Source organism: Geotrypetes seraphini, chromosome 2 (assembly GCF_902459505.1).
Source record: "Geotrypetes seraphini chromosome 2, aGeoSer1.1, whole genome shotgun sequence".
Lineage (NCBI taxonomy): Eukaryota > Metazoa > Chordata > Amphibia > Gymnophiona > Dermophiidae > Geotrypetes > Geotrypetes seraphini.
The window spans coordinates 4,722,764-4,738,518 of record NC_047085.1 but is presented as its reverse complement, the minus strand read 5'-3'; the positions used below and the strand labels follow the sequence as shown (position 1 = coordinate 4,738,518).

The 15,755-nt window shown below is 41.0% G+C and overlaps 1 protein-coding gene across 1 annotated transcript in view; it reads right to left on the bottom strand.

The window, feature by feature from the left end:
* The window catches only part of DGAT1 (diacylglycerol O-acyltransferase 1), a 286,769-nt gene that overhangs the window by 53,837 nt on the left and 217,177 nt on the right, over nucleotides 1–15,755 (bottom strand). The gene's annotated exons all lie outside the window — the stretch shown is intronic.

Here is a 15,755-nt window from a genome sequence, read left to right as displayed (position 1 = left end):
AGCATATATGGTTCCTTCCTATTATTAATCCCCAAATGCATTACTCTGCATTGAATTTTAGTTGCCAGGCATTAGACCATTCCTCTAATTTTTGCAGATCCTGTGCTTAAACTCTTGTATCCTCTCCTTCAGGCCTGCATGTTACTGCTTTTTTCTTAAAAGGAAAAAAAAGAGGAAGAAAGAAGGAAAAATAAAGAGAGAGAGAGAGAAGTAATTTGACTTGTGAAATGACAGGGCTGAACATAATAAGAGAACTGGAATTTAATCAGGATCCCAGGCCCTCCTGCCCTCGACGAACCCTCCTCCCCTCAACATCCGCCCCCCCAGAATCCCCGACCGCCCCCCCGGCCAAACCCCACGACCCCCCCTTCCCCGTACCTGGTTTGAAGTAGTCCCAGGCATCTTAGGCCCCACCTGTGGGCGGGCCTTTGGGATGACTGGGCCAATCCGGCCTCATTCTGCCGGTGGCTGCCTGCCGGACAGGCGGGTTTGGGCACCCGTCTGTCCGGCCAACTTCAAACCAGGTACGCGGAAGGGGGTGGGGGTGTCGTGAGGGTCGGCCGGGGGGGCATGGGTTGGCCGGGAGGGGCGATCGTGGGTTCTGGGGGGGAGGATGTTGAGGGGAGGGGGGTTCGTCGAGGGCAGGAGGGCCTGGAATCCCTCCTGCCCGTAATGTAGTGGGGGGTTGGGGTAGGGGGTCGCCTGGGCCAGGAGGGCTTGGGCTCCCTCCTGGCCTGATCGAGTCGGGGGGGTCACGACTGCAGCAGGGCAAGAGGGCTTGGGCTCCCTCTTGTCCCGATATGTCAGGGGTGCCGCGGTTGGCTGGGGCAAGAGGGCTTGGGCTCCCTCTTGCCCCGATATGTCGGGGGTGCCGCGGTTGGCTGGGGCAAGAGGGCTTGAGCTCCCTCTTGCCCTGATGTTGTCGGGAGGGGGGGGGTCGCGGTTAGCCATGGCAGGAGGGCTTGGGCACCCTCCTGCCTGGATGGTTGTGGGGAGGGGGGGGATTCTGTAACCGGTGTTGTTTTTGAAGGACACCAGTTACAGAATGCAGCTTTTAGGCGAAGGACTGGCTCCTCCTTCACCTAAAAGCCCTTCTGTTAGACGTTTGTGGCTTAGACGTTGTTTTGTTTCACTATGGCTAAAATGTGTAGACGTGGTGTGGGTGTACCTTTAGACGTAGTGGAGATTGGGCGTTTAGGCAGAGGAAGGCCATAATCAAAACATGGACGTTTGTTTTGGTTATGGACACTTTCCCTGCTTCTGGGTTGAACGTTTAGGGACTTAGACCAAAAGGGGACTTAGACGCTTTTTTTGATTATGCCCCTCCACATATTTTAATAAAATATCAAAAAATACCATCCCACCCACCCATCCCCATCCCCTCATTTCCTTATTAAGGGAAAATGTTTATTACTCATTAAAAGTCTGTTAATGGTCCCCAAACCTCTCGAAATTTACCAAAATTTCCTCTGTGTTGCTAATGTTCTTTCCATTTTATATAGATGACATACAGAACTCTACCAGAAACTGTAATTTAATCTGCTCTGATTTTTCCAATTGAATGTAATCAGTTGAATGGCAACTCCAGTCAAAATAAGTAAAAGCTTATTGTTTTTTGAAGAAATCTGACTTTTCGCTCTCATTGACATGCCAAATAAAATAGTATCGTATGTCAAGGCCACCGGATTTTCTAACAACCTATTTATTTGGCCCCATATTGATTTCCAAAATATCAATATAAATGAACAATAGAATAAAAGATGATCTAAAGTCCCAGCCTCAAGATGACAGTGCCAACATCTATTAGAGATATCTAATTTTTGTAAATGAACAGGGGTCCAGAAAGCTCTATGTAAAAGAAAAAAACAAGTTTGTCTCATAGATGCAGACACTGTACATCTCATCCTCCAAGACCAAATTTGTGTCCATTGAGACGCAGTAATTTGATGCTTGATCTCAATGCTCCAAATGTCCCGAAGACCAGTTTTTGGTTTTTTATTTACAAATCCAGATATTAATTTATACCACTATGCGGCCTGGTGTCCCAGGTAATCTACCTGAAAGCATAAGAATTCCAAGCTATATTGATTATTGAGATTTCTCCATTCAGGGAACCCCGCCTAAATGGCTTGCTTCAATTGCAACCATCTAAAACTTTGTGATTTACAAAGACCAAATTTATGTTGCAACTGTGAAAACTCAAGCAACTTACCATTAGATAATACATCGTCCAGCGTACGTATACCTGCCATCATCCAATGCTTCCAGATGATATTAAAACCACCAATATTGAATCTTGGAGTTTAGCCAAATAGTTTGATTTGTTGATTTATGTATTGGAATATGTGTTAGATTATTTACATATCTTAAAGTTTTCCATGTATCAACTAATATTCTGTTTTCTTTATATAACCTAGGTATCTTGATACTAAGAACATGGCAAAGTCGCAGAGAGAACATGAGTCGCCATTCCAACCATATCCAATCCGAGAAATTTTCAATGGGCTCTGGGATGACCCAATACATACCTTGGCGCATAATATAGGCTTGATGATACCTATAAAAATTGGGAAAATTTACCCCTCTCTCCGTAATTGGCTTTTGTAAAGACACTAAAGCAATTCTAGCAATTTTTCCCAGCCAAATAAATTTTGTTAGAATACTATTTAACTTTTTGTAAAAAGATCCCTGGAAAAAAACTGGTATCATACCCATTTGATAACAAACCACAGGCAAGATCATCATTTTAACAGTTTGTACTCTCACCCACCAGGACAAATGTAGAGGATTCCATTGCTCACACATTTCTGTTACCTTCTGCAATAAAGATTTTTCATTTACTTTCATTGTGTCTTTCAGCGTATTTTTTATCCAAATTCCTAAGTATTTTAGTCCATCTTCCTTCCATACAAAAGGAAATGAATTAAACAACCCTTTTGCACAATATACATTTAATGGAAGAACTTCTGATTTATTCCAATTTATCTTATATCCTGAAAATTTACCAAATTTTTAAATCAAATCAAGTAAGCATTTAATGGTTGTTTCTGGATTTCTCAAATGAAGAAGAATATCATCTGTATATGCAGAGACTTTATATTCTCGATCTGAAAAAGGAAACATAGAAACATAGAAAAAAGCGGCAGAAAAGGGCTATAGCCCACCAAGTCTGCCCATTCCAAGTATCCTCCCCCCCTGAGTTTACTCCCTTAAAGATCCCACGTGAGTATCCCATTTTCTCTTAAAATCCGTCACGCTGCTGGCCTTTATCACCTGGAGTGGGAGTCTGTTCCAATGATCCACAACTCTCTCGGTGAAGAAATACTTCCTGAAGTCGCCATGAAACTTCCCTCCCCTGATTTTTAGCGGATGCCCTATGGTGGTTGAGGGTCCCATGAACCGGAATATATCATCTTCTGACTCGATGTGCCCCGTGATATACTTATACGTTTCAATCATATCTCCCCGTTCCCTTCTATCCTCAAGTGAGTACATCCGCAATTTCTCTAGTCTTTCTTCATACGTGAGATCCTTGAGCCCCAAGACCATCCTGGTGGCTGTTCGCTGTACCGACTCGATTCTCAGCACGTCCTTTCGGTAGTGAGGTCTCCAAAACTGAACGCAGTACTCTAAGTGAGGCCTCACCATGGCTCTGTACAACGGCATCATAACTTCAGGTCTCCTGCTGACGAAACCTCTGCGGATACACCCCATCATTTGTCTTGCTCTGGAGGAAGCCTTCTCCACTTGATTGGCAACCTTCATGTCCTCGCTAATGATCACTCCTAGATCGCGTTCCGCTGTGGTCCTAACCAAGGTTTCACCATTTAGTACATAAGTTCTACGCGGGTTTCTCTTTCCCAGGTGCATTACCTTGCATTTTTTAGCATTGAAGCCAAGCTGCCAAGTAGTTGACCATTGTTCCAGCAGCAGTAGATCGTGTGTCATGTTATCAGGTAATAAGCTTCTGCCTACTATGTTGCAAAGTTTGGTGTCGTCGGCGAACAGCGATACCTTTCCCCTAAGTCCTTGCGTCATATCTCTTATGAATAAGTTGAATAGAATCGGACCCAGGACCGAGCCCTGCGGCACTCCACTTATCACGTCCGATGCTTCAGATGGGGTACCGTTCACCACTACCCTTTGATGTCTGCCGCTCAGCCAATCCCCAACCCATGTAGTTAGAGTGTCTCCTAATCCTATCGATTTTAGCTTGTTCAGTAATCTTCGATGAGGGACGCTATCAAATGCTTTACTGAAGTCCAAATACACTACGTCCAGTGACTCTCCAGCATCCTATATCTCCTTTACCTGCTGAATAGCTAATAACAAGTGTTCCAAAACAAAATCAAAAAGTAAAGGAGATAAGGGACAGCCTTGTCTAACCCCCCTCTGCAAACTAAAGCGTTCCGAAAAATTATTATTGTTATTTTTTTAACATTTTTATTATTTTATTTAATTACAATAGTGTAATACATTTAATTGAAAGTAACAATATATTACAAAGAATACACTATCTCAAACAATAATATTATAGAATCATAGCTATATCCAACCCCTTACCATCTATTATTAATATTGACAATATTAAACGTCTTTAATATGAAGTGTTAAAATCCATACTTTCAGTATCTTTTCCTACCCTACCTCCATCCCAACCCAGATGTGTAATGAAAAAACTCAGAAGGTATTATATTATCTTTTAATGTGAAACAGCAAATAAAGCTAATGGACTCCATATTTTATTATTATTAAATTATAAATTATTATTAATGTACAACCTAGTAACAGGGGAGCTATACAATGTTTAAATCATTTGTATAAATTCTGAACCTATACCATACCATTCCATTGCTTGATACATGAAGGTCCATTCTACACGATCAAAGGCTTTCTCTGTGTCCAAGGACACAGAAAAGGCCTCATCTTTCGTGGCTTTTGTTAAATACAAATATGAAAAGCCAGTCTAGTGTTATTAGAAGAATGTCTTTGAGCAACAAACCCTGTTTGTTGTATACCGATAATAAAAGGGAGAGCCTTAGCCAATCGTAAAGCCAATGTCTTAGCTAAAACCAGAGGACATAATTTGAGGTTCAGGGGTGGTAGATTCAAAGGCAATGTTAGTTCTACTTTACGGAAAGGGTGGTGGATGCCTGGAATGCGCTCCCGAGAGAGGTGGTGGAGAGTAAAACTGTGACTGAGTTCAAAGAAGCGTGGGATAAAACATAGAGGATCTAGAATCAGAAAATAATATTAAATATTGAACTAAGGCCAGTACTGGGCAGACTTGCATGGTCTGTGTCTGGCAGTTTGGTGGGGGATGGGTTGGGGAGAGCTTCAGTGGCTTGGAGGGTATAGATGAGTTGGAGTAGGTTTTAACGGAGATTTCGGCAGTTGGAACCCAAGCACAGTACTGTGTAGAGCTTTGGATTCTTGCCCAGAAATAGCTAAGAAAAAAAAATAAAAAAATTTAAATTGAATCAGGTTGGGCAGACTGGATGGACCATTCGGGTCTTTATCTGCTGTCATCTACTATGTTAAGAGTTTACCATCTACATTGATTAAAGAAATAGGCCTGTAATTTGAAACCAAAGTGGGATCTTTATTTGGCTTTGGCAAAACTATAGTTAAAGATTCTGCCATAGTGCCTGTAATACAACCTTTATTTAGTTGAGCCTGATATAAATTTAACAAATAAGGCAATAGGGTATTTTGAAACGTCTTATAAAACTCTACCATAAAACTATCACCATCTGGAGCGGTTCCAACTCTAAGGGATTTCAAAGCTGGATATATGAATAAAAAACCAAAGACTGGTTTTAGAGACATTTGGAGCATTGAGATTAAGCATCAAATTTCTGCATTTCAATGGCCACGAATTTGGTCTTGGAGAATGAGATGTACAGTGTCCGCATCTATGAGACAAACTTGGTTCTTTTTGTTACACAGAGCATTTTGGACCCCAGTTCGATTGCAAAAGTTAGATAGCTCTAAGTCTAATAGATGCTGGCATTGTAATCTGGAAGCAGGGACCCAAGATCATTTAATATTTTATTGTCCCTGTATCATGGCAATTTGGTCTCAAATAAATTGTTTATTAGAAAACCATGTAGCTTTATCATATGATACTATTCTGTTCGGTATGTCAATGAGAACAAAAAGTCAAATTTCATCAAGCAATAACAAACTTCTATTGATTATGACAGGAGTCGCCATGCAACATATCACCAGTAATTGGAAAAATTACAATAATCTTAGTTATACATTCTGGTGGAATTCGTTGTACCACATTTACAAAATGGAAAGAATAATTGCTTTGCAGAAAGGGAATTATAATAATTTTAAAAAGATCTAATCTAATCTAATCCTTAGGTTTGTATACCGCATCATCTCCACGTTCGTAGAGCTCGGCGTGGTTTACAATAGAAGAAATAGGAAGGAACTACAACAGAGAGTTAGAGGTAGAAGTGTGAAGAAAATTTTGAGGACTTGGGATGCCAAGATATAAGTTTCCTTGATTCCTAAGTTGGAGGAAGACTTACATTTTTGAGAAAAGCCAGGTTTTCAGATCTGGGGGCCATTGGCAAATTATTGTAATGGTTAGGCATCATTTTCCACTGACAGTATATTTATACATAGGGGGGAGGGGGATGGTATAAATTTTTATTTAAAGGTTAATCAATAAATAAGTATACAATATTTATATGATTTTTTGATTGAAATATTTGAGGGAAGGGTGGGTGGGGAGGGAATAAATTTATGTATTTATGATGACAATAGAAAGAAATTCAAGTGATGTGTAAAAGTTTTAAATGATGTAATATTGTATACTTTTTGTAAGATGAATAATGAATAAAGAATTTGGGGGAAAAAAAGCTGTTTGCAATTCTTTTAGTGATATAGGCTCTTCTAACCTTCCTTTTATATGTTCAGGAATTTTAGGTCCCTCTAATAATTTCAAAAATTCTAAACCATTTTTTCCTTTATCTAAATAAGGCTCAAAAGAATAAAGAGCTTTATAAAAATTTAAAAATTGTTTTAAAATAGATTCAACTTGTTAATTAGTATCTCCTTTCTCATCTTTAATGGCAATTATTTTTGTTCTTTTTTTGCTTTAGGATAATTTGCCAATAGTCTTCCCACCTTATTTGAATTTCCATAATACAAAGCTTGTTGAGAAAACAAATCACCTCTTACCAACTTAGAAGAAATCTCATTATATTTACATTTAGCTTTCAAAAGATACTGCAATGTAGAATATTCCCATTTATCAATCATCAATTTTGTTTCTAAAAGCTTAATTTCTTGTTCTAGATTGGAAAATTGTTTGTTGACCTGTTTCCTAAGATATGCTGAATAAGAAATAATTTGACCTCTCATGGTTGCCTTAAAAGCATCCCAAAAGAATCTTGGAGAGAACGGGAACCCAAAGGCCTTGAGCATGCGCAGATGCTCAAGGCCCAGCACAAAGAAGGCAGATCTTCGGGCACCAGCATCCACATGTCCTGTGCGTTGGTGCCGGTGCCAAATGGGGGTAAGGAATGTGATCGGGTGGGTGCCTGGGGGATGCCGGATCGTTGGTGGGCGCTCATAAAATCGAGGCACGCTTGGTTTCCGAGGCGCCGATTTTGCGAATGTTTTGCTCATCTTGCAAAACACTCGCAAACTGGTGCACTCGTAAACCGAGGTATCACTGTATTCGCCATATATCTTTTAAATCACAAGACTGTGCAAAATTTTCCAATCCCAATGATTTCATGACTTTACTAGGTTTTTTATCCATCAAAGGATCCATAACAGCATTAAAATCCCCAGCTACTAACCATAGAGTTGCGCGGGGACAGAAATCCCGCCCGTCCCCACCAATATCCTGCCCATCCCCGCCCGTCCCCGCAAGAATCCCCTCCATCCCCGCCCGTCCCCATAAGAAATTCCCACCATCCCCGCCCAACCCCATGAGGAATCTCCTCTGTTCCCGCTCGCCCCCCCCCCATAAAAAGCAGCAATTTACTTCTGACAGTTTTGATTTTTAAAAATGTCTTAAGTTTATTTAAACCAACAATAAAATGCAATATAAACAAATAACAGAGAACAGAAATAAGAGATGCTTAACATCACTGGAAAGAATTAGAATAGACATTAGGTGTGACTGTAAGGTCAACCATTTCTTGTTAAGAGTTGGATTTTTTGGCAATATAAAGCTCATATCTGTAGAGCAAACAAATCTGGTTCCACCATCTGGCATAGGTAACTTGTGAGAGGTCCTTCCAAGATCCACAAACAATTTTTTAATGCAGCAACAAGTAAAGAATCAAACAATACAGCATCAAAATCATTTAAAGCAGAATTGAGAGAGGCACTTTTCAGGACAAGGGATGCATAAGAAAAATGTGCCAAACCTGAACTGGAAACTCCAAAACAAACTCAGCAAGTGCTTCATTTTGTACTAAACACAATTGGTGGCCATGAGAGGGGGCTGGGCCTCCCACTTTGAGCTTAGCCCACCTCAAAATGAACATCTCCTTTGCTGTAGCCAGTGGGACATTTTGTTTTTCCATCATCTTGATCCCAGTTTCTGCTTATCTTCAACTAATTCTCTTTCCAGGCCTCAGGAACCCTGGTTCCATCCCCGCAGGAGTCCCGTAGACCTGTGGGGGGATCCCCGCAGGAGTCCCGAAGACCTGGGGTGGATCCCTGCGGGAGTCCCACGGGATTCCCACAATCCCCATTCCCATGCAGACCTCTACTACTAACTTAGAAGTAGCCAGTGATAGTACTATTTGTTGTAGAGTCCTAAAAAATTCATTTTGGTTCGAATTAGGGGCATATACATTGAAAAGCGCCATTGTAGTACTTCCCATGCTCATTTCCACATGTAACCATCTTCCTAAGGGATCTGAAGCCTTTAATTTAAACAAAAGATCCAATAATGAGGCAAAATCAGTCTAAGAGTTCTGAGAGTGTGGAACGCCAAATAGACACACCAAAACCACTAAATAATAATGATAATACTAATAATAGTAATAGTGATAAAGGTGAAGGAGGCAACCTCAGTGTGGAGGATCAGCGAAAGGAGACAAACTCCAGCGCTTTACACTGAAGGCAAAGGTACATCACCTCTGCCTGCACACCATCATCGGTTGCCTCCATGTGCAAAACTCATAAGTGCTAAATCACAATAACATATACTAAGGTTAGGTGTGAAAAAATAGCAGAAAAATACTCTGAGAACCCTACCCCAGCCAACTCCCCAAAAAAGTCTCAAACGGCCACAATCAACTTATCTAGAATAGCAACTCCAGCCTTTTTACCAACAGCAGGGAAAAAAAAACAATGTTTGACCCAGCCTCTTTCCAGTTTTTTAGATTCTACATCTGACAAATGAGTTTTTTTCTCTTTATCGGATGGTTGAGACCATTAACATTTAATAAAAAAATCTTAAAATTCATTTTACCATTTATATTTGAAACTTAAAATTATTATCCATAAAGGCAATTTATAATTGGTGCTTAATAAATATCCATTTTCCCCAAAATTAGAATCCAAAATATAATCCCATTTCTCCACCAAACCCCTCCCCCCATACCATCCTCCCTTCTCTTCTCTTCCCTCCCAATTTAATAGTGAAAGCTTGGAAACGTAAATTTGAGATCCGGTACACAAAACTCCTTCCAAGCTATCTTAACATATTTATTTCATTAAATTTAATAAGCTAATCCATTTTATCCATTTTAACTTTGATTCATAAAGAAATCTAACGAATTCAATGTACAATCCCCTCATTAAAAATAAATAATTGATATTGATCAACTTTTCAATGAAGTTAATAAGTAAATATTTTCAGAAAAATAAAATATCTTACATAATTTATTAAGCTCACTTTCCAATATGAATCAATATCAATTTGTATCTATTTTCTTTTAATAAATTATTAAAATTAACCTAAATCTTAAATATTATTTTAAATTTTTAAGATTTGGATCCATTTTTTTCTTCTCATGTACTAATTCTTATCTTATCCAATACTTTACCTAAGAAAACCTTTTAATAAAATTATGTATTTTAATCCATCCCTCTGGAAATTAATAATATCCATTCTATATCAATTTTACTTTCCAAGTCCAAGGGTAGGTCCTGCCAATCCAATCTCATCAGCTTCTTTGACTGGGTAAAAAGAAGGCTGGACTTGGGAGAGTCCTTGGATGTCATATACCTGGACTTCAGCAAGGCTTTTGACAGCGTCCCACATCGCAGGCTGCTGAACAAGATGGAATTGATGGGGTTAGGAGAGAAACTGACCACATGGGTTAATGACTGGCTGAGTGGCAGACTTCAGAGGGTGGTGGTTAACGGTACCCTCTCCAAAACATCGGAGGTGACCAGCGGAGTGCCGCAGGGCTCAGTCCTGGGCCCGCTCCTCTTCAACATATTCATTCTCAAGGGCTTCAAGGTAAGGTAACCTTATTCGCCGATGACGCCAAACTATGCAATATAGTAAGCGACTGCAATCTACAGGATACTATGGCGCATGACCTGCGTACATTAGAAAGTTGGTCCTCGACCTGGCAACTGGGCTTCAATGCCAAGAAATGTAAGGTCATGCATCTCGGAAGCGGTAATCCATGTAAAGCCTACACCTTGAATGGAGAAACTTTAACCAGGACTACAGCAGAACGAGATTTAGGAGTACTCATCAGTGCAGACATGAAAAACGCCACTCAAGTGGAGAAGACTTCATCTAAGGCATGGCAGATGATAGGTTGTATCAAGAGAAGCTTCATCAGCAGGAAGCCTGAAGTCATAATGCCATTGTACAGAGCCATGGTGAGACCTCATCTGGAATACTGTGTGCAATTCTGGAGGCCACACTACCGTAAAGATGTGCTCAGAATTGAATTGGTTCAGCGGATGGCCACCAGGATGGTCTCGGGGCTCAAGGGTCTCACGTACGAAGAAAGACTGAACAAACTGCAGCTCTACACTCTCGAAGAGCGTAGGGAACGGGGAAGACATGATTGAGACATTTAAGTACATCACGGGACGTGTCGAGGTGGAAGATGATATCTTTCTTCTCAAAGGACCCTCGACCACAAGGGGACATCCGCTCAAACTCAGGGGAGGGAAGTTTCGTGGAGACGCCAGGAAGTACTTCTTCACGGAAAGAGTGATTGAGCATTGGAACAAGCTTCCAGTGCAGGTGATTGAGGCCAGCAGAATCCCAGACTTTAAGAATAAATGGGATACCTATGTGGGTTCCCTACAAGGATCAAGTCAAGGAATAGGGTCGCTAGGGTATAGACTTGAAGGAACGAGTCAGTAGAGTGGCTGTATGATTAAGGGGGGTCAGTAGACTTAAAGGGGTGGGTCAATAGAGTGGGCAGACTTGATTGGCTACAGCCCTTATCTGCAGTCATCTTTCTATGTTTCTAAGATCTATTCAAACAATTAACAATCCAACAAGTTATATATATGTAAATGTTATGATGAAATTTGTACTCAAAGATCAAGATTAATTAATTAACCTCTTGCCTCAGAAGTCTTCCCTCTGAGAAATTTTGTATTCCAATATAAAGGCAACATAGTAGGTAAAAGCAGTGTGCCAGACAGTATGACGCAGGACCTACTACTACTGGAACAGTGGTCATCAACTTGGCAGCTAAGCTTCAATGCTAAAAAATGTAAGGTGATGCACCTGGGTAAAAAAAATCCGTGCAGAACTTACACACTAAATGGTGAGACCTTGGCCAGGACCACGGCGGAACGTGATTTAGGAGTGATCATTAGTGATGATAGCGTCCCACACCGAAGGTTACTGAACAAGCTGAAATCGATAGGATTAGGAGACACTCTAACCACATGGGTTGGGGATTGGCTGAGCGGTAGACTTCAGAGGGTGGTGGTGAACGGTACCCCATCTGAAGCGTCGGACGTGATCAGTGGAGTGCCGCAGGGCTCAGTCCTGGGCCCGATTCTATTCAACTTATTCATAAGAGATATGACGCAAGGACTTAAAAGAAGGGTATCACTGTTTGCTGACGACGTCAAACTTTGCAACATAGTAGGCAAAAGCTTGTTACCTGATAATATGACACAGGACCTACTGCTACTGGAACGATGGTCAACTACTTGGCAGCTAGGCTTCAATGCTAAAAAATGCAAGATAATGCACCTGGGTAAGAGAAACTCGCGCAGAACTTATGTACTAAATGGTGAGACCTTGGTTAGGACCACGGCAGAATGCGATCTAGGGGTGATCATTAGTGATGACATGAAGGCTGCCGATCAAGTGGAGAAGGCTTCCTCCAGGGCAAGACAAATGATGGGTTGTATCCGTAGAGGTTTTGTCAGCAGGAGACCTGAAGTCATGATGCCGTTATACAGATCTATGGTGAGGCCTCACTTGGAGTACTGTGTTCAGTTCTGGAGACCACATTACCGTAAGGACATGCTGAGGATCGAGTCAGTTCAGCGAATAGCCACCAGGATGGTCTTGGGGCTCAAAGATCTCACGTATGAAGAAAGACTAAAAAAATTGCGGCTGTACTCACTTGAGGAAAGAAGAGAGAGGGGAGACATGATTGAAACATATAAGTACATCACGGGTCGTATCGAGTCGGAAGATGATATCTTCTGTCTCATGGGACCCTCGACCACCAGAGGGCAGTCGCTGAAAATCAGGGGAGGGAAGTTTCATAGCGACTCCAGAAAGTACTTCTTCACCGAAAGAATGGTGGATCACTGGAACAGACTCCCACCGCAGGTGATTGAGGCCAGCAGCGTGACGGATTTTAAGAGAAAATGGGATACTCACGTGGGATCTTTAAGGGAGTGAATTCAGGGGGGCGGATACTTGGTATGGGCAGACTTGGCGGGCTATAGCCCTTTTCTGCCGCCATTTTCTATGTTTCTATGATATGAAGGCTGCCAATCAAGTGGAGAAGGCTTCCTCCAAGGCAAGACAAATGATGGGCTGTATCCGTAGGGGTTTTGTTAGCAGAAGACCTGAAGTCATAGAGCCGCTGTACAGATCCATGGTAAGACCCCATCTGGAGTATTGTGTTCAATACTGGAGACCACACTACTGGAAGGATTTGCTGCGAATTGAGTCAGTTCAGCGAATGGCCACCAGGATGGTCTTGGGGCTCAAGGATATCACGTATGAAGAAAGGCTAAATAAATTGCAGGCCGTACTCACTGGAGGAACAAAGAGAGAGGGGAGACATGATTGAGACGTTTAAGTATTTCACAGGGCCGTATAGAGGTGAAAGATGATATCTTCTGTCTTATAGGGCCCTCAACCACCAGAGGTCACTCGCTGAAAGTCAGGGGAGGAAAATTTCATGGTGATTCCAGGAAGTACTTCTTCACCAAAAGGGTGATCGATCATTGGAATGAACTACCTCAGCAGGTGATTGAGGCTAACAGCGTGTCAGATTTTAAGAGAAAATGGGATATTCACGTGGGATCTCTAAGAGAGTAAAGTCAGGGGGGTGGGTCATTGGTATGGGCAGACTTGATGGGCTATGGCCCTTTTCTGCCGTCATTTTCTCTGTTTCTATGTTTCTTAAGGGAAATCTTACAATACAGATAGAAGTAGAGATAGGTTAAAAAAATGGTCAGGAACTACTTCACAGGTCATAGACCTGATGGGCCGCCGCGGGAGCGGACCGCTGGGCGCGATAGACCTCTGGTCTGACCCAGTGGAGGCAACTTCTTATGTTCTTATATCAAAATCATCCATTTCTATATAGATCCAAACAAACATTACATAAGTGAAATATCTATCACCGTAAAAGCGAAAAGATTAATATTTAAACCAAAGTATATGTGGTATCATATCCACATTAGCGCATACAACTTAAGCAAACAAGAGTACGGCACAGAACTGCAGGGGTTAGAAGGCCATGACAACGAACGGGTTTCAAACTATGACAGTCCTCCGATATGAGCGAGAATTATGCGCAAGCAGCTGGCAGCTCTTTAATCAACTTTCAGAACACTTCTAACAATATGTTTTCAAAAATGAACCCAGACGCAGCTACTTTCATTATTTTAATTCACAATGAAGAAGAGCTTTTTTGTCCAAAAACTAAATTCATTACTCAGAGTATAAGCCTTTCAAGATTCTTCCCTTGTTGGCTTAAATCCGAATCACCATACAAACAGACGATTTAATAAACCTTTGTAATTGCCCTCCACTTCACCACATAAGCACTCCAATCTTTAGAAATCCCTCTATAGACCTTTTCCCATCAGCTTTCAGAACATTAAAGACGATTCTTCAGTCTTCGGGCAGAAATTAGATTAAGATCTCCAGGCCAGACTGTTTCTCCAGGACACACCTCCAATCACTCTGTCATTGAGCCAATCCAGCCAATCAGGTCACCGACTAGTATTTGCATATATTTTAAGCCAATCCAAGACCATTTGGAAGTACAACTACTTTCCCATTCAAAAATTAACAGGCTCAACATATTTAACTGTTACATAGCCTGTTTAAATCTCCACTTTATAAGAATTTATTATATCAGAGTCTCCATTTTCTAAAACAGAGCAGATCCCTCCAATAATATGTTGAAGGAAAGAAGCGTGAATTTTTCTTCACAAAGATCTTTTGTTAAATCTATCCACCACACTTAACCAAATCGTTCCTGCATCTGTTTCAGATCGCTCGTGCCATGGATTCAAATATTGTCAAGTTTCAAATGAAGCAGTCATTCCATTAACACTGTCAATTTCTTTCCCTTGTATTCCTCCACGATATTTCCACATTTTAGCCACATCACAACTCAAATTTCTAATGTAACAAAATAGTTCAAGCTGTAATTTAAGAAGAATAAAAATATATAAGCTCTAGTGAGGATCCTCATTATGAAGATATAGGCTGCTCGCACTGCTCCAAATACTCCTGCAGTTTCCTTGGATCAACAAAATTTAAAGTTTTGTTAGTGTGTGTGACCCTCATTACTACAGGGTACATCAAGCCAAATCTAGCACCCAATGACCTCAGTTGTGGACGTAGATCTAACATTTGCTTCCTTTTAATTGGTGTAGCCTTAGCGAAGTCAGGCACTATATGTATTCTCGAGTCCTGACAATTAAGATTTTTATTTTCCTTTGCTAACTGACAGATTTCTACTACATGCTGGTAACATAGCAGTTTAAAAATTAGTGTCCTGGATCCTTTCTGACTGTTTGTTCTTTGCACTGGAATCCTGTGCGCTCTCTTGATCTCCAACGGGATTTTTGATTTAATCGATAATATTTTTGGCAGGAACCGTTCAAGAAAAGATATTAGGTCGCTCTTCTCTACCCCTTCCGATAGCCCAATAATTCTTAAATTATTCCTCCTTTCGCGGTTAAGACAGTCTTCAAGATCTCTCTTTACAGATTCCATTTCCTTCCTATCTATTTTACTTCGCAATATTTCTGTGGCCACTTGATCTGCCCATTTCTCCAGATGATTTAGCTTAATATCGACCAAGTCTATTCTCTTAGTGAGACAAGCAACTTCATCAATAACCACTTGTAATTTTTTAGCATTATCTAAAACAGTGGTCTCAAACTCGAACCCTTAGTAGGGCCACATTTTGGATTTGTAGGTACTTGGAGGGCCGCAGAAAAAATAGTTAATGTCTTATTAAAGAAATGACAACTATGCATGAGGTAAAACTCTTTATAGTTTACTAGTCTTATAGCCCGTTACATTAACGGGTGCTAGAATATATGTGTCTGTGTCTGTCTTTATTTTTTTC